We start from the raw sequence: 21,168 nt of genomic DNA on the forward strand, positions 1-21,168 counted from the left end.
CAGACCAACGTCACACACACACACACACACACACACACACACACACACCATTGTTCTATGCCTGGGATTTACGAACTAGTCGATGGTGGTAAGAGGCATAAAATCATCCCAAATGCTTTAAATCATAAAGTAGAGGGAATAGTCATGCCTCTTCCAACCATATGCTACATAATAGGTGAAGAGAGGAAAGAATGTTACAGAGACCTCAAGGTCCGCCACAGCATTCAAAAGTAACTAGTAAGATAATGATGGAAAGAGTCCTGTGTGTGTGTGTTTACATATATAATTCCTTAATGAGGAACATTGCAGAGCTACAAGATTTGAAAATTAAGGTTGGTGAAGTAATTATGCCCTGTGTGTATGGATTCATATTCTTGCCATAAATGTAGCCACAACTGAATAAAACCTGAAGATAATAAAATTCTATCGAGGGTCAGAGGGCTACTTTCTTTGGAGCAAGAATTATCAAGATACTAGAAAGCATCACTTTTTCCTTGTTCTTCCTAATTTTACTGTTTAGTCTTATTTTTGTAAAGTAAGCATTTCAAATATTTTCATGTTTGAGTGGTATTTTACTACTGTTACAATAAGATTTTTCTGGCTATGACATGCTCAATGAAAATTTATGTGAAAATTATGAGGAAAAAACATATTTTCAACATAGATATTATTCCATATATTCTCATGATTTATAATGTATTTTATTTAATTCTAACTCTATGTACATGTACCTTTATTTTCAACTTCAATGTTTACTTTCATTAAGAAAATAAGCAATACAAGATTTATGCTTTATAATCCTTTTCTCATTGTTTTATCACAGACAATCACAAAATAAAATTCATCCCAAAGAAAGGACTCTCATTTGTAAATGTCACACAGAAAACAAAAAAAGCAGGATGCATAGAATTGAAATTAACACTAATAATGATAAACAGTTGAGTGATTAGCAGTTGTGTCAGAAAACAATAGGCACTATGTTATCTGAATAGACTGGTTGTATAACTCAAACAGTTTAAATATAAATAGAGTAAATGATTGAGTGCATACATCAGTTACTCTCTTTCATGTTCCACTTTCATCAATAATTCCATAAAATGAACTGACTAATGGATTACTGATGAAAAGAATTAATTAGCTCAGAGCAGTGATAATATTATTTAAGCACAGCAACAAAATTTATATTTCAATAATTAATAATTATAACATTAAGTTTAGTAATTTATTGATTTAGAGTTTTTATTTGGTTCTTCCCAGGAGTCACTAAATTTATATTTGTTTTCTTTCTTTGTTTCTATTTTTTTTAGTATGGCTTATGGATTCCAGACATTTAAGGAAATCTCCATTTATCAACTGAGCAGTAAGCTAATCATTCACAGACTTCAGTGGCCACAACTGACAAAGACGTAAGTTTTAATTCTTCATATATATAGCATATTGCTGACATGTGGAATTATTTTTGTGTTTTCTTTATCAGCTTCCTTTCTAAAATCTCTAATTAGTTCCAATGTGGGGTTTTTTTCCTGTTTTTTTCATAGAGTTTCTATGTTTAAAATGGTATTACTATACAATTAGTTCAGAAAAGTCACACAACAAACAAATAAATGAAACAAAACAAAACCAAATAAAAAAACAAAGCTGCCAAAACAATAATTGGGTGAGGAACATCTGATTTCCAGATTGACACATATTATTATGAATGTTCAGGTTTTTGCAAAAAAAATAAAAATAAAAAAATAAAATAAAAGAGAGAAAGAGATAAAAGATAAAAGAAAGTATGACCCATATGCAGGGTGGGGTGGGGGGACAGTCAGTAGAAACTGTCCCCAAGAAAGCCACTCAACAGAAGCTTTAAATCAACTGTTTAAATATATTCACAGAGGTAAAGAAACCATTTATAAAGAAACAAAAGACATAAGAATGATGCCTCACCATATAGAGAATATTAATAGAGACAAATTATTTTAAAAAAACAACCAAATGGAATTTCTGGAGTTGAGAATTACAGTAACTGAAATGAAAAATTTACTAAAGGGGCTCAAAAGAAAATTTTAACATGCAAAAGAAAGAATTAGCAAACTTGAAGATAGGTCAGTTGAGATTATACTCTCTGAGGGAAGAAAATAAAGAATTGAGGAAATGAACAGACCCTCAGACAGTTGGGACACCAACATTTACATTAAACATAATGGAAGAATCATAAAGAGAGTGGGGGCAGGCAAAAAGAAAGGTTGAAGAAATGGGGGTCAAAACCTTTTCAATCTGATGAAAGACATGGATCTACTCTTGTAGTTTTGAGGAGCAAAAAAGACATCAAACATTCCAAAATAACCAAGGTAAGTCTTATCTTTTAAGTAATGTATTAAACAAAAAGGCAAATTTTGGTGGAATGGATTTTTTTTTAATACAGCATGATCAAACTATATGCTTTCTCAAGAGGCACATATTAGACTAAGAACACAAATACTTTGAAAGTAAATGAATGGGGAAAAATAAGCCAAAAGACAGCTGCAGTGGCTATAGTAGTATTAGAAAAATATTAGACTTTAAGACAAAAATTGTTACAAGAGATAAAAGGAAAATTTATAATGATAACAGGATAAATTTATCAAGAGGTATAACAATATTCATAAACAATACCCATAAAACTTTGCTATGATTTTGATTGGGATTGAGAATTTACAACTTGACAATATTGAATCTTCCTAGTCATGAACATGGAAGATCTCTCTATTTACTTAGTTCTTCTTTGATTTTGTTCATCAGAGTTTTGTAGTTTTCCTCATATATATCTCATACATATGTTGTTAAATTTATACCTAAGTATTTCATTTTGGCGTGCTAATGTAAATGATACTGTGTTTTCAATTTAAATTTCTAATTATTCATTGCTAGCATACAGGAAAGAGATTGACTTTTGTATATCAACCTTTGTTTTCATTTTCATCTTGTATCCTGAATTCTTGCTATAATTGCTTATTAGTTCCAGGAAATATTGGCTGATTCTTCCAGATTTTCTACATAGATGGAAGATGAAGTGTCAATGGAACAAAATATCAATGGAACAAAGACAGTTTAATTTTTTCCTTCCCAATCTGAGTAACTTTTATTTCCTTTTCGTACCTTATCCTATTAGCTAGTACTTCCAATGTGATACTGAAAAGGAGCGATGAGAGGGGACATCCTTGCCTTGTTCTTGATCTTAGAAGGAAAGCTTTGGTTTTATCACCATTAAGTATGTTATCTGACGGTTTCTTGTAGATATCCTTTATCACATCGAGGAAGTTTCCCTCTATTCCTAGTTTACTGGGGGTTTTCATCATGAATGGGTCATGGATTTCCTCAGCTGTTTTTTCTGCATCTATTGATATGATCATGTGACTTTCCTTTTTTAGCCTGTTGATGAGATAGATTAAATTAATTGATTTCCAGTGTTGATCCAGCCTTGCGTACCTGGGAGAAATCCCACTTGGTCATGGTGTTAAATTTTTTTAATGCATTGTTGGATTTAGTTTGCTAATTTTTGTTGAGGAATTTTACATCGACGTTCATGAATGTTATCGGTCTGTAGTTTTCTTTGCTTGTAATGGCTTTGCCTGGTTTCTATATTAGGGTAATGCTGGCCTCAAAGAATGAGTTGTTAGGACATATTCTCTCTGTTTCTATACTCTGAAAGAGATAGAGAATTGGTATAATTTCTCCGTTAAATTTTTGGTAGAATTCACTAGTCAACCCATGCGGGTCTGATGTTTTCTGTTATGGAAGGTTATTAATTATTGATTCAATTTCTTTAATAGATATAGATCTATTCAGATTGTCTATTTGTTGTTTTATGTGTTTTGGAAAATTTTGTTTTTCAAGGAATTGGTGCATGTCATTTAGCACATCAAATTTGAGGGCATAGCGTTTTTTAGAGTATTCCTTTATTGTACTTTTAATGTCCATAGGATCTGGAGTAATGTTCACTCTTTCATTTATGATATTAGTAATTTGTGTCTCCTCTCTCTATTTCTTAGCCTGGAAAAAAAGGCATAACAGTTTTATTGATCTTTTCAAGACAGAAGTTCTTGATTTTATTGATTTTTGTCCATTGATTTCCTGATTTATATTTCATTGATTTTTGCTTTAATTCTTCTTATTTTGTTCTGCTTACTCTAGACCTAATTTGCTCTTTTTTCCTAGTTTCCTGATGTAGAAACTTAGATGATTGATTCTGGATCTTTCTTTTTTTTCTAATATATGCATTCAATGACATAAATTTCCCTCTAAGCACTGCATTTACAGCATCTCTCAAATTTAATAAGTTGTGTTTTCACTTTCATTTTGCTCAAAATATTTTTATTTTCTCTTGAGATTCCTCATTTACCCATGTTTCACTTAGAAGTGTGTTGTTCAATCTCCATGTATTTTGGGATTCTCCAGTTATCTTTCTGATATTAATTTCTAGTTTAATTCCATTATGATCTGAGAGCAGACATTGCATTATTTCTGTTCTTTTAAATTTCTTAAGTTGCATTTATGGCCCAGAATGTGGTCTATCTTGATAAATGCTCCATGTGAACTTGAGAATAATGCATATTCTGCTGTTGAAGTAGTCTACAGATGTCAGTTATACTGTTTATTGATGGTATTGTTGAGTTCACCTATGTCCTTATTGATTTTCTGCCTGCTGGATCTGACCATTTCTGATACAGGGGTTTTGACATCTCCAACTATAACAATGAATTCCTCTATTTCTCTCTGCAGTTCTGTTAGTTTTGGCTTCACATAGTTTGACACTCTATTGTTAGTGCCAGTTGATTTTCAAATAGGGTGCCAGGGTAATTTAATGGGTAAAAACAGTCTTTCTGACTAATGGTTCTGGGACAAATGGATATCTATATGCAAAATCATGGAACTAGTTTTTTACCTCCCACCATATACAAAATTAACTAAAAAATGAATCATACACCCAAATGTAAGAGATAAATGTATGAAACTCATAGAAGAAAATATATGAGTAAAACTACAAGATTTTGAGTTAGATTAAGGCTTCTTAACTATGACTCCAAAACCACAGGTTTTGGAGTCGCACACACACACACACACAGAAAAAAAATGAAGATAAACTTATTATTCCATTCCCAAGATTTTACCACTCTTAACAAATCATAGTAGTTCATTTCAGAATCTAATATATACATGATGTATAGGAAGAATGCTGTGTAGCTAAATTAATCAATTAGACAATCAGTCTCTAATAAGGCAGGAATTTGGGAAATTGATTAGACTTTTCTATTTGGTATGCTTTTCAGGTGACTCAGTTTCCTTTCTGCTCTTCTGTATGTTTATCCAAAACTCAGATTTTCTGGTGAGAGAATCTAATAAACATAGCTTAGGCTACAGTGTGATCCTTGTGGCCAGGACATCAGGGTGACAAGAGTGCCCTACCACAAGTACAGGGATCACTCAGGGCACAATCCAAAGGTGAGATTGGTCCTAAGCAGATGAAAAACAACTTCCCACTGCAATTATACATGTGTTTAGTGCACATGTGTTTGCACAGTCCCTTACACATATGCCGTCCACATACATATTTGTTGATGTGTCCTTTTGATGAAAAAAAAAAGAGAGATACTGCACTATGGAAACTTAAGTCTTAAACCTATTTGGCAGTGAATTTTATAACACCTGATTTATTTACATATTTTTAACGGACTGCTAAGAAAACTGACTTAAAACTCACGAATTTTCATGTTTAATTTCCAAATATTGTTTTTATAAATATAAAATCCAATATATAATTCCATTTGACAATTATTGAATCACTACCATGCACTGGCACCTGGCACTTCAGGCAACAAAGGACAATTAAAATACAGAGAATGGCCTTTAAGCACTTACAATCAAATAAGAGGATAAAGTAAGTACACGCATGATTATGATAATATAATATGTTTTTCCATTTTTATTTTTAAATTGTCTTTGTGTATGGCTGACGTTACCAAATTTTGAGGAGGAGAGAGTGATTACTTTGCTGCAAAGATAAAGTGCCTAATGTTGTATATAATATACTCTGCTATTAAAATATATTCAGCCACTCTGTCATCTCTTCTGGCCTTCCCTTCTCTTCTTCTCTCTAATCAGTTAGGTTAAACACATACTAAGTAACTACAACAACAAAGACACAACAGGAAAATAAGAAACCATTCTTCCAAATTACTTATGGAAGTTTCATAAGTAACTCACAAGTTTCATAAGAAACTCACAAGTTTCTTCGCAGAAACACAGAACTTGGCTTCTTCCAGTGTATCCAATGACTTTTCAGTATACTTTGGCAAGAATAGTTTATACACTGGGATCTATAAACTTCTCTTTAACCCACTAGTATAGAAAATAGAAACTAAAAAAGCAAAACAATATTAATACTTAGGGAGTAAATGTTTTAATTCTATGTAAAATTGACAAATACTTTGGAAAATTTACTTGCAATGTCTGAAGTCAGAGTCAGTGGTATAAACATCCAATTATAATGAACAAGCCCTAGATTTTTTTCCCCCTACATTTACCCAGCTACTCAGAATGATTCAGGTGAATTGAATGAATATAATATATACAGTCAAGTGTGCAAAATCAGAATAATAAAAGTAAAGTAAACAGCTTCTGTGAAGTAGTCAGTTTGTAGTTTTTTGTTGTTTTTGTTGTTGTTCTTGTTAAGGGATGGCACTGAATGGATTTAACAAAGTTACATGGGAGTCTTATGTTTTCGTATCAGGCACTAGAACAGCTAATAATCAGTGTGGCATTGCTGTACCATTTATAAATTTCTGTGTGCATGTGTGAGTTATCCAGAATTTTTATCTTCTTTGAGAATCCTGAGGGTAGGAGACACAATTAACAAGGTGAAATTTGACACTTCTGGGTAAACAAATTATATATAATAGCAATGCAAGGCCCACCAAACCCCTCAACACTGTATTCTGATTTAGCATGATGATTAAATTTAAAATATGCTGCACTTCTGAATAGTTAATGCATTTAAGGTCAAGCAATGCAAGGATCAGTGCAGCTTTTTATATTCCTGGGGGTAATAGGGAGGATAACTATCTGGTAAGCTATTGTTAAAGTTCCCTTTACTTTTATGACTGTATTTTTTTTTAATTAATTTATGTATTTTTGGCTGCGTTGGGTCTTCGTTGCTGCACGTGGGCTTTCTCTAGTTGCGGCGAGTGGGGGCTACTCTTCGTTGCGGTGTGTGGGCTTCTCATTGCGGTGGCTTCTCTTGTTGCGGAGCACAGGTTCTAGGCGCGCGGGCTTCAGTAGTTGTGGCACGTGGGCTCTAGAGCACAGGCTCAGTAGCTGTGGTGAACAGGCTTAGTTACTCCACGGCATGTGGTATCTTCCCGGACCAGGGCTTGAACCCGTGTCTCCTACATTGGCAGGCGGATTCTTAACCCCTGCGCCACCAGGGAAGTTCTATGACTGTATTTTAAATAAATTGTCAATTCAGTTCCATTCAATTCCCTGCCAATAGTGATACCAAGGGAAAGCGTGTCTGAAAAGGTATTTCTTATGTGTATGAAAACCAAATATTCTAATTATGATTTCTCAGCTGGTAGAAAGTAAGCCTTCATCAAGGAAAGTAAAATTCTGTCCTGAATATTTCCAAATCTGGAAACACAGACAAAGGTGAGATTTTTCTGAAAATAATAGACAACTTTATAAACATTTAAACATCTTAGAAGTTATTTTATACATATGATATACACACGTTTCTTAATTAACAAAAGGCACTGCTTAAGTTATTTTTCTCCTCTTTTAAAAACATCTGCAACAATAACTGAAAAGATAAATAAAATGCCATTTTTTATATTATACTTTCCTTTGTTATAAGCTCTTCCTTCTACCGTTGATTTTTTTCAAAAGCCATTTAATATTTGCAGGAAATTTAATGTAGCTTTTCCCCAGAAAGTAGAATGGTTTTTATAGCTCTAACCTAATAGACTTTAGATAAGTAGGTACATCTGGTTTAGCATTGTTTATTTCGAGTCAAAATGACCTTAACTTGCAGATTGTTATTGCCTGTGTCCTACTACAATTTTCAGGCTAAAAAGTAAACAAAAACAACCTAAGGAATTATACTGGTTGAATTAAAAACATACAGAAATAGAAAGTATCAATAGGATCAAATTATATTTGGCCATAGGTTTGATAGATTGTGAACATATACACTTTTCAATAACGGAATCAGAAATAATCAAGTACTACAGTAAGTCCCCTATATACAAATGAGTTCAGTTCTGAGAGTGTGTTCATAAGTCCAGTTTGTTCATAAGTCCAACAAAGTTAGCCTAGGTACCCAACTAACACAATCAGCTATGTAGTACTGTACTGTAATAGGTTTATAATACTTTTCACACAAATAATACATAAAAAACAGACACAAAAAAATAAAGAAAACATTTTTAATCTTACAGTACAGTACCTTGAAGAGTACAGTAGTACAGTACAGCAGCTGGCATACAGGGGCTGGCATTGAGTGAACGGGCAAGAAGAGTTACTGACTGGAGGAAGTAGGGGAGGTGGGAGATGGTAGAGCTGAAGGATCGTCAGCAATAGGAGATGGAGGGCAAGCTGCAGTTTCACTCACGCCTGATGTTGAAGCACAGATTCTGGTTCCTTGCTGGATTCAATTCTACCTACCCTCTTGAAAAAACAAACCAGCGATGTGTGGGTTGTAGCTCTTTTTTTCTTGTCATAGATGACATGGTAGCACTGGATTGCATTCTGAATGGCTGCTGCAACCTTCCTGTACCATTCCACGTTCAGGTCCTGAGCCTTAAAACTAACAGTGCCTCCTCAAATAAAGAAAATTACCTGCCATTTCCTGCATCATGAATCTCTTTGGTTCTTCGGTTACTTCTTCTTCCTCTTGTCTCTCTTAATCCTTTCTCTGGGCCTCCAATTCTATCAGGTCTTCATTAGTAAGCTCCTCGTGTTGCACAGCAAGGAGTTCAGGAAATTCACGGGCAGCTACCATATCTGCACTCTGACTCGCCACTTACTTTTACGTTGTGAAGGTTGGCTCTAGCCTTTAATCAATGAAACCAGCCATGGCTGGCATTAAAAGGTGTGCCCTCTGATTCTTCCCCGTGTTTCTTCTTCAGGTCTTCCTAAAGGCGTTTAGCTTTCTCTTGAATGAGCATTAAACTGAGTGGGACTCGATGCTGAGGCTGATCTTGCAGCCACACACTGAGAAGTTTCTCCATCTCCTCCATCACTTTTCCACACTTCTTGTCAATATTCCACACTCTTTCCAATATTATTGTCAACATCATTGACACAGCAGACTTCACATGTTCCATGATCTTGTCCTTGTTCTTTAGAATTGTGCCTATGGTTGAATGATTCATGTTATAAGAACGAGTGATGTCTACCATCTTTTTGCCTCACTCCACTCTCTTAATTATTTTCACTTTCGTTTCCATCATTGTCGCTTGCTGCTGCTTAGCAGTACCAGCTATGTCACCGCTGCTTTTACGCTTGCTTCCAGACATCCTGAGCTTGAAGTAAAGGTACTGTACTACTGTACTCTATACAGTACTGTACAGTAAAGTACACAAAAGCATCAGCACTTGTAGAGGATGCATGCACGTGACAATGTATGCCAGACATGTGAACTAACTTACGTGATTGGACATGGGAAGTCACATTTGCATCTTTGAAAGTTTTCAACTTGAAGGTTTGGATGTACTTACTGTATTCAATTTTACCCCAACATCTTTTTGGAAAATGCCGGTACTTTAAGTACTGGAAAATGCCAGTACTTTAAGACCAGCTCTATGACATCATAACAATGTTCTAAGCTACTGAGTAGAGGGAGCTCAGTCTTACTGATTCAGTTAATGAAGAGGACACATCATGCTATGTTTATCTAATAAAAAGTATACGAGTAAGATTAGGACCCCTAACCAAACAGTCTGTATGCCAATGAATAAAATAATATATCTATATAAGTAAATGTTTAGTATATAGCATATATAGATAAATAAATTTTCTACCTTTTTCCTGAAAAAAATTAAAGTTTAACACAAACATTTATTGTTTGGTTTCATAGATCCTGTGGGTTAGTACAAAGAGAAATAATGCAGAGCCACTGCCCTCAGAGACTCAGAATCTACAGAAACAAATAAAATGGAGTCTTTGTAAATGTCCTTGGATACAATCATTAAATCTCCAGCAAGAAACTTGAATATGCAATATGAGTAACAAGAAATATAGGATAATTTCCAAGCATCTGTATTGGATGACTATGTGAATGATAAATTTATTACCCAAAATATGGAAATTCAGGGGAGGCCAAGATAGAAAATATATTGAGGGCATTTTTGAATATGCTGATGGTGAGATGCCTGAAGCACATCCAAGCAGAGATACCCAGTACCTGTAAGAGAGGAAAATTTTTAATGCAGTAGTTAATACATAGTTTAAAATATTCTTAATTGATTATACTAATAATTTCACATATGATGAAAAATGCCATATTTGTATGATGGAAATTTGCAGGTACTAAGGATAAAATTTGATAAAGGGCAGGAATGTACAGTTACAGATATTCTGTGGTATTAATGATTGAAAATAAAAATTTTTGTAGTGTTTAATTCACTTTAAGAAAGGAAATAAAATTTCTCCTTATTCTTGTGAAGTATCTACAGATACATGTTTTTTTCTTAGCTTTCTTATTAGTTGGCTAAATAGTGAATTCTGATAATTTTGACAAGTAAACAATGTAAGATATAATTTATGATAATCATGTGAAAGACCTCCATAAATTTCCACCTTCTTTCTGATTCACACACACACAGAGTTATCCATGTATTTATATATAAAGAAATTATATTTTAATTATTTTGTATACATACACATATATGAGGTTTTATGGTTATACATATCCTATATAGTATATAACACATACACACGTGTGTATGAATCTCTATCTAGTTACTTTGATCTCCCCATGAAAAAATGAAAGCACTAATATATAGGGTTCAGCTATCTGAAATATAATTTTCATTGCTATTTTAGCAAGAATTTTTATTTGTATCAATTCTTTTAAAACTTCTTTAATCAGTAATTTTCATGATTAGTTATATTTTGCTTTGACATAGATATAGAACATAGAGAAATTGTATTACTTCTAAAGTATTCTGCGGACTTCCCTGGTGGTGCATTGGTTAAGAATCTGCCTACCAATGCAGGGGACACGGGTTTGAGCCCTGGTCTGGGAAGATCCCACATGCTGCAGAGCAACAAAGCCTGTGCGCTCTAGAGCCCGTGAGCCACAACTACTTAGTCCGCGTGCCACAACTACCCGCCGGCTCTAGCCCGCACGCCTAGAGCCCATGCTCCACAACAAGAGAAGCCACCGCAATGAGAAACGCATGCACGACAACAAAGAGTAGCCTCTGCTCGCTGCAACAAGAAAACACCCCCACGCAGCAACGAAGACCCAACACAGCCAAAAATAAATTAATTAATCAATTTAAAAAAATAAAGTATTTTGCAAGAATAAAGGGGTATGAGAAAAAAAAAGAGACATTTTTGCCGAAGGCAAAATTTATTTATTTTTGTAATTAAATACATTTATTTTATGTATTTTTTATTTTTTGTGTTTTTTAACATCTTTATTGGAGTAAAATTGCTTTACAATGGTGTGTTAGTTTCTGCTTAATAACAAAGTGAATCAGCTACACATATACACATATCCCCATATCTACTCCCTCTTGTATCTCCCTCCCACCTCCCTATCCCACCCCCTCTAGGTAGTCACAAACCACCAAGCTGATCTCCCTGTGCTATGCAGCTGCTTCCCACTAGCTATCTATTTTACATTTGGTAGTATTTATAAGTCCATGCCACTATCTTACTTTGTCCCAGTTTACCCTTTCCCCTCCATGGGTCCTCAAGTCCATTCTCTACATCTGAATCTTTATTCCCGTCCTGCCCCTAGGTTCTTCAGAACCATTTTTTTTTCTTTTTTAGATTCCATATATATGTGTTAGCATACGGTATTTGTTTTTCTTTTTCTGACTTACTTCACTCTGTATTACCGACTCTAGGTCCATCCACCTCACTACAAATAACTCAATTGTGTTTCTTTTTATGGCTGAGTAATATTCCATTGTATATATGTGCCACATCTTCTTTATCCATTCATCTGTCGATGGACACTTAGGTTGCTTCCATGTCCTAGCTATTGTAAATAGAGCTGCAGTGAATATTGTGGTACATGACTCCTTCTGAATTATGATTTTCTCAGGGTAGATGTCCAGGAGTGGGATTGCTGGGTCATATGGTAGTTCTATTTTTAGTTTTTTAAGGAACCTCCATACTGTTCTCCATAGTGGCGGTATCAATTTACATTCCCACCAACAGTGCAAGAGGGTTCCCTTTTCTCCACACACTCTCCAGCATTTATTGTTTGTAAATTTTTTGATCATGGCCCTTCTGATTGGTGTGAAGTGTTACCTCATTATAGTTTTGATTTGCATTTCTCTAATGATTAGTGATGTTGGGCATTCTTTCATGTGTTTGTTGGTAATCTGTATATCTTCTTTGGAGAAATGTCTATTTAGGTCTTCTGCCCATTTTTCGATTGGGTTGTTTGTTTTGTTGATATTCAGTTGCATGAGCTGCTTGTAAATTTTGGAAGTTAATCCTTTGTCAGTTGCTTCATTTGCAAATATTTTCTCCCATTCTGAGGGTTGTCTTTTGGTCTTGTTTATGGTTTCCTTTGCTGTGCAAAAGCTTTTAAGTTTCATTAGGTCCCATTTGTTTATTTTTGTTTTTATTTCCATTTCTCTAGGAGCTGGGTCAAAAAGGATCTTGCTGTGATTTATGTCATAGAGTGTTCTGCCTATGTTTTCCTCTAAGAGTTTTATAGTGCCTGCCCTTACATTTATGTCTTTAATCCATTTAGAGTTTATTTTTGTGTATTGTGTTAGAGAGTGTTCTAATTTCATTCTTTTATGTGTACCTGTCCAGTTTTCCCAGCACCACTTATTGAAGAGGCTGTCTTTTCTCTATTGTATATTCTTGCTGCCTTTATCAAAACTAAGGTGACCATATGTGCATGGGTTTATCTCTGGGCTTTCTCTCCTGTTCCATTGATTTATATTTCTGTTTTTGTGCCAGTGCCATATTCTCTTGATTACTGTAGCTTTGTAGTATAGTCTGAAGTCAGGGAGCCTGATTCCTCCAACTCCTTTTTTCTTTCTCCAGATTGCTTTGGCTGTTCAGGGTCTTTTGTGTTTCCATACAGATTTTGAAATTTTTTGCTCTAGTTCTGTGAAAAATGCCAGTGGTAGTTGGATAGGGATTGCATTGAATGTGTAGATTGCTTTGGGTAGTACGGTCATTTTCACAATGTTGATTCTTCCAATCCAAGAAAATGTTATATCTCTCCATCTTTTTGTATCATCTTTAATTTATTTCATCAATGTCTTATAGTTTTCTGCATACAGGTCTTTTGTCTCCTTAGCTAGGTTTATTCCTAGGTATTTTATTCTTTTTGTTGCAATGGTAAATTGAAGTGTTTCCTTAATTTCTCTTCCAGATTTTTCATCATTAGTGTATAGGCATGCAAGCAATTTCTGTGCATTAATTTTGTATCCTGCTACTTTACCAAATTCATTGATTAGCTCTAGTAGTTTTCTGGTAGCATCTTTAGGATTCTCTATGTATAGTATCATGTCGTCTGCAAACAGTGAAGCTTTACTTCTTCTTTTCCAATTTGGATTCCTTTTATTTCTTTTTCTTTTCTGATTGCTGTGGCTAACACTTCCAAAACTATGTTGAATAATAGTGGTGAGAGTGGACAACCTTGTCTTGTTCCTAATCTTAGTGGAAATGGTTTCAGTTTTTCACCATTGAGAATGATGTTGGCTGTGGGTTTGTCATATATGGCCTTTATTATGTTGAAGTAAGTTCCCTCTATGCCTTCTTTCTGGAGGGTTTTTATCATAAATGGGTGTTGAATTTTGTTGAAAGCTTTTTCTGCATCTATTGAGTGGATCAAATGGTTTTTCCCTTTCAATTTTTTAATATGGTTTATCACATTGATTTGCATATATTGAAGAATTCTTGCTTTCCTGGGATAAACCCCACTTGATCATGGTGTATGATCCTTTCATGTGCTGTTGGATTCTGTTTGCTAGTATTTTGTTGAGGATTTTTACATCTATGTTCATCAGTGATATTGGCCTGTAGTTTTCTTTTTTGTGACATCTTTGTCTGGTTTTGGTCATAGAATGAGTCTGGGAGTGTTCCTCCCTCTGCTATATTTTGGAAGTGTTCGAGAAGGATAGGTGTTAGCTATTCTCTAAATGTTTGATAGAATTTGCCTATGGAGCCATCTGGTCCTGGGCCTTTGTTTGTTGGAAGATTTTTAATCAAGTTTAAATTTCAGTGCTTGTGATTGGTCTGTATATTTTCTATTTCTTCCTGGCTCAGTGTTGGAAGTTTGTGCTTTTCTAAGAATGTGTCCATTTCTTCCAGGTTGTCCATTTTATTTGCATATAGTTGCTTGTAGTTATCTCTCATGATCCTTTGTATTTCTGCAGTGTCCATTGTTACTTCTCCTTTTTCATTTCTAATTCTATAGATCTGAGTCTTTTCCCTTTTTTTCTTGATGAGTCTGGCCAATGGTTTATCAATTTTGTTTATCCTCTCAAAGGACCGGCTTTTAGTTTTATTGATCTTTGCTATTGTTTCCTTCATTTCTTTTTCATTTATTTCTGATCTGATCTTTATGATTTCTTTCCTTCTGCTAACTTAAGGTTTTCTTTGTTCTTCTTTCACTAATTGCTTTAGGTGTAAGGTTAGGTTGTTTATTTGAGATTTTTCTTGTTTCTTGAGGTAGGATTTTATTGCTATATACTTCCATCTTAGAACTGCTTTTGCTGCGTCCCATAGGTTTTGGGTCATCGTGTTTTCATTTTCATTTGTTTCCAGGTATTTTTTGATTTCCTTTTTGACTTCATCAGTGATCTCTTAGTTATTTAGTAGTGTATTGTTTATCCTCCACGTGCTTGTATTTTTTACAGATTTTTTCCTGTAATTGATATCTAGTCTCTTAGCGTTGTGGTCAGAAAAGATACTTGATACGATTTCAATTTTCTTAAATTTACCAAAGCTTGATTTGTGACCCAAGATATGATCTATCCTGGAGAATGTTCCATGAGCACTTGAGAAGAAAGTGTATTCTGTTGTTTTTGGATGGAATGTCCTATAAATATCAATTAGCCCATCTTGTTTATTTTTAACAAACTTCTTTATCTTAATGAAGACAAATTATCCCCACCCCTGTAAACAATTTACCTAGGATTACTGAGTTTCATGTGTATAATTACTTCTTTTTGTTATGTGTGTGTTTGCACATGTGTGTGTGCACACATGCCTATCTCTGTGTGGATATTGTAAAACAGAAATTGAATGGCATTTACAACATTTAATAAATGATGTATACACATACACATAATACAAACACATACACTTTTTCTAATCATCTAATAAATTCATACTCTCTTTTATATTCTTTTACTCATGTTTGGTGCTTCCAAGCATGTATTTCATTAGACTACACTGACTTTCTATATGTCAGTTCCCTTAATTTCAAGCAACCCTGAGGCTGACTGAAGGGGAAATAAAGTAGAAAAAGAGTTCAGTAAAAGAAGAGGAATTATCTCATTGGAATATTGGGAGGGCTGGAGAAACATGCTTGAAGCTAGGTTTCTAGGAATCATGCCTTAATCTACTTTGCATAATTGACAGGAGGTCATCAATGCCTTTGCCACTGCCACCGTGAATGCAGTAGCCAAGAAGCTCCAATAGTTTCTATACTCCTGCCATGAACATAATCTTCAGCAGCAGCTTCTGCCACAGTAACAAAGCCACTCTGCATCATGAATGCAATCTTGCAACCACTAATGTCTCCAGAATCGGAATGCTTGTTTCCCCCTCCCTTTTGCACTTATCCTGTTTCTTCATATCGTTCAAGGCCAACACCTGCCAGTGCCCAAGCTGCAAAGAAGCCTGGAGAAGCATATGTTCTAGTTTCTACTTTGGGGAGATAAGGTGGAAATTTTCCCAAACTATAGAAAGATGTTCAAAATGTACTGGGCAGTGAGACAAATGAATGATATTAGCTTATTTGGTTCTTAATCAGTGGGAGATGAGTACATATCCACTGCAGGTTGAAAAATTACTCATCCCCCTGTTATGTGTTGGAAAAATACTTTTCATTGGGATGCAGACTACATCGTCAATGACACCATAATGTAGATGAAATAGTATAAAACAAAACAGCAATAACGACTTTAGCAAAAATTTACTGTTAGTCTGCTTTTGCTAATTTTGTGCAGCTGTCAGTAAAGTCCTAGAAGAGATGAATGAACTGAAAGTAGAATTAACCTGACTGCCAAGGGAGATGGCAGGGAATACAATCAGTTTTGTGAAGAGAGGTGCTCTCTGCTTACAGCAAGAAATAAAACTTTTCTCAGAATTCTCTAGCTCAGAGCCTTGCCAAGTAGAAAAAGCTACATGTTTCCATACATACTGATTCTATTAGTAGAAAATGTCAATTGGTAGCTTTAACAATATATATAATTGAGACCTCAAACACTTCTGAACACCATCCATTAAGATTGTTCTGCCAAATGAAATGGTAGAGTGAAACCACAAAACTATTGTTTATAGTGAAAAAGTGGAATGGTGTGGACAAGGCAGTAGACCTACAGGCTAACAGATAGGCAGAACAGAGTCCAGTAAATGAAACATTATAATCTTCAGATTTAAAGACTATGTTGATGTAAGATCCTGGTTGTGTTTAAAGACACACACATGATTCAAGAAAATGGGTTATCTTTGAAAGTTTTGAGGGAACACTTTTGCCAAAAAACAACCTCAGGTATGGCTTGCAATAGCATATGATGGTTCGGTCCCTAAAGCAATTTATAAGATCCTAATTTCCACCAACTCAAAATGGGTTGATAAATCTATGCATCCCGCAGAAGAGTGCCATTCCCTGTGATCCACTCAGAAGTGACAATGAGTTGTAACTCATAAGTAGGATTCTTCCAAAAGTGAAAGTAGGGCTTTCATATTGGTTAAAAGAGCAGGTTTTCCTCACATTCACATCAACTAACACTGATTTGTGCTACAGATGAGTGACTACTTCAAGGTTTCTTCCCCTTGACGCTTTTGAAAAAAAGGCCTTGTTTCCTTTTCCTTTGGTGTCACTGTATACTGTGTGTTAGCTGAAGATAAATTGTTTTTTAGGTTACAGGTTATCAGACCCTAAGAAACAACATCCACATATGATAGATTCCAATTTCAAGCCAGGTGAAGTCACTGGATGAGACGTAGAGTCAGTCTTACCGGGGGAAGGAGATGATATGTTGTGTGCATAGGGGGAAACAATGAATGTGGTTAATGGATAGTTACAGGAGTTAACTAAGCACCTAAATACAAGTTCTCTACCAGCCACCTACCAACAAAGGGGGTCCATATATCAGAGTTTAGGACAATATGAAGCAGTCAGGGGTCCTTGAGGAAAGTATATATTTTTAATTTTTAAAATGAAACATTTTTCCTTCTATTTTTCCCTCTTACCTACATGGAATGTGATTATGAGTCTCAAGGTCCAGTTGCCATCTTAAATACATGAAATGAAAAAGTATAAGCATCAACATTTACACGTTAAGGAAAGCATAAGAGAAATAAAGAATGTGATTTGAAAAACAATTTTTGTTAATTTCAGTCATGGAAAGTTTTGCTTTTAGTTTTAATCAGACATTTTTAACTGAAACAGTCTCCTAGGATAATGTTAGTTGTTTTGACTTTTTGTGCAATTTGTAAATAAAATATAAGTATATTTAATAGGATTTTTGAAAACAGAAATCATTTCAATTAACATAAAAGCTATCCCAAAGAAAGAAAATTAGAGTGTTATAAAGTAGTTTGGAATCAAGGGTATTATCTTCTCAGCTCTGAATTTATGGTCAAAGAAAATAGACATATTATTAAAATAGCTATTTTTTTCCCTGGTTTTGAAAAATCAGTCTCTTAGAATCACCTGCACTTCTTGTTTACATGATTATTGAAACTTTATGGAAGCAGATGAGCCCAGGAATGCACATTTTACCAAAGACCACAGGTGATTTTAATATAGATTGTTCATGGACCTCATTTTCCACTGTTCTCATGCTTTAAAGAGGAATAATATATTTGTTGAAAGGACAGTTTTGGAGCCAGGCTATCTGAGCTTAAATCCTGGGTCTACCTCTTATTAGCTATGTGGTCAAGAACAAATAAAACACTTTTGTTCCTCAAATTCTCATATATAAAATGCAAATGCTCCAAGATCCTACCTCATAGGACTGTTGCAAGGATTAAGTATAAGGAACATACAAGAGTCCCTGGCATATGTTAACCAGTATGTAAATACCAGCTGTAATTGTAAAGCAGTCAGATCTATTATTGATTGAAGATAGAAAAAAGAATAGGTAAATTTGGTTCATAGGAAAAACCAATAAGCCTTAAAATGTTTGTGTATTTGAGACCAAAAAGAACTGTTCAGAGCAATAGACACAATAATTAGCCTAATTAGCAATACTATAGGCTAGCTATTCTCTGAATAATGAAAAATAGGAAAATAATAATCCAAATCTAGCAAATAGCAATTTAGATGTGAAACTCAGAGATGATTTAGAGCACATGCTTAACTATAATATATTAAGGAAAGGACTTAATTTTAAATCAGAGTTTTGATGATTTCATGAGAAAAGACATTTAATTACTGCCTAGAAAATTTTCTATGACTTAAATGTTAAATAGTACAGATGTTTGTCAAATTATCAAGATGGTGTAATTTAAATAAAATTGTTTTATCACCTCCAGTTTTGGAACAAAGAATATACAAGTTAGAGCAAGGATGTAGGAGAGACCCCAAATTTCTTACTTCACAAGCTTTGCTCATTCTTGACTTTAGCACACATTAAACCCTGATCCTTCTCTCCTGGGTATATTAATGGGTTTTTCTTATATGTTTGTTTGTCCATTTGTTTGTTTTTAAGGGGACATTTCCATACATTTTGTCCTGACAGACTCCTGCATGTAGCTTTTCACAAACTCAAGCCCTCTACTCTGTGGCAATAGCCCATTTCAGGCAGTCTCTCAGCATCATGAGCATCAGTGAAGTGTTTGGAATAAACTGCAGAATGCAAAAAAAAAAAAAAAAAAGTGAAACTTAAGCATGATTTAGAGAAGAAAACACATACAGGAAAAAATCAACAAAGATCAAATGTACATATGATTACTATTTTTGAAGGAAGAAAAACAGAGACAAAATATATTTACTATCCGTTAGGGAAAAATCATATATATATATACATAAAGAAACAACTTTATCTGAAACTGAAGATGTATTGTGAAAAAAATAGGAACAGTTGAAAAGATTAAATTTAATCTTGATGAAATTACTAAATTCAAGGAAAGACAGAATCTTAAAATTTATCCAGAAATAATACAGATAATTCTCCAAAGAAATAAAGCTTGCTTCAAACTTCTCCACAAGAATAGATGCCAGTGGATATTAGAGCAAGATCTAAGAAATGTTACAGGAAAGCTTATGAAACTTTTAATGTTTACACAGTCAAGGTGGTATTCAGTGGTAAGTAAAAAAGAGAGTTCCAAAAATGAGAAAAAGAAGAAATAATTGAAATCTTACTGAAAATCTGCTTGGACCTTTCATTCTTTCCTACTCACAAACGGAGAAGGAGTAGTATATTAAAAAGGAGAAATAGGTAAGCATGAGCAGTATCAAGAAAGTCTTCCTTTAATTTCTTCCCGTCTTTGAGTCTTCCCTTTTTCCTTCTCCTTCCCGCTTTCCCTCCCCTCCTTCTTTTCCTTGGCTGTCTCTTCCTCCTCTTCCTCTTCCTCCTTCTACTTTTCCTCCTGCTCCTCCTCCTTCTCTCCACAAGTTGCTAATTGTGCCCATTGGGGAACACTCAGGTCCAATTTTAAGGTGAATGCAATATCTCTTTTTGGATCCCTTTCCATCAATAACACCATGTAGAATAAATCATTTTAAAAAACACTTAAAGGGCAGACTCAGAAAAGCCACAAAAGTGCCTGGGAGTGCATCAGACTTGCTGATACAGCAAATCAGGAGGTGCTTAAAAGGAGCTAACACCCCTGTTGCTACAGTGGTGGAATTTATGGGATGTTTGGTGCGTAATTTCTGCAGGACCATTGCAGAAAAACTGATAACTCTTTCTCCACTGCTGACCGACACCTGAAGTCCCTGCCCTGGCATCAACAGAAGGAACTCCCATTCTCAAACTCTGCACTTGTATTATTTTGTTCCCCTCATTCCTCTCCAACCAGAGGAATAAAGCTAGACAAAAGAGGTCTATAAATTATACCTGATTTGTATGCATCTATTTGGAACTATACCATTTGCAATTTTGATTTTTATTTCTCCGTTTTATGAAAGAATCAGTATGTTCTTTGTTCATAATTTTTATAATTTTGTCTGATTTTACGTGAAATCAAATAAAAAATGTGCAGTAAGCTTTTTACTTTGTCAAAATGGATCCAGAGTTTTTATATTTCTTCAGAAATGGCCCTGAGAATTTCAAATAATATTGAAATGTTTAATGTTAGAAAATAAGGTATGATTTGTGTTAAAAAATTTTTTAAACATTAGCATTTCACTATCCCTAGGATTCCAGATTAATTGGAATTAACTTTAAACTTAATTTATAATTATTTTTTAAACAAACCATTCAGTGGTATTGAAGGAAAAATAGTTTGGATAAGGGTCAATCATTTCAATACATGTAACTCACTTATGAAAAATATTGTTTATATCTTATGTTAAAGTTCATCTTCAGTTATACTAACATACAATTTATTCCAGAATAGAAATTTCATTAAATTATTGCTAAACATTTTCTACATGTAATATTATATGTGTAGTGTTGTGTAACTCTAATGAGAATTGACTTAAGCTCAGGAAATTGCATCTTAGCATTCATCTTGATTGTTGTCTCACCATAGCTTGCTTTATTTTGTAATTATCCCTTAACTGAAATGAATACATGATGAAAATATCAGGGAATTACTAAA

Source organism: Balaenoptera physalus (assembly GCF_965194825.1).
Source record: "Balaenoptera physalus genome assembly, chromosome: 2".
Taxonomy (NCBI): domain Eukaryota; kingdom Metazoa; phylum Chordata; class Mammalia; order Artiodactyla; family Balaenopteridae; genus Balaenoptera; species Balaenoptera physalus.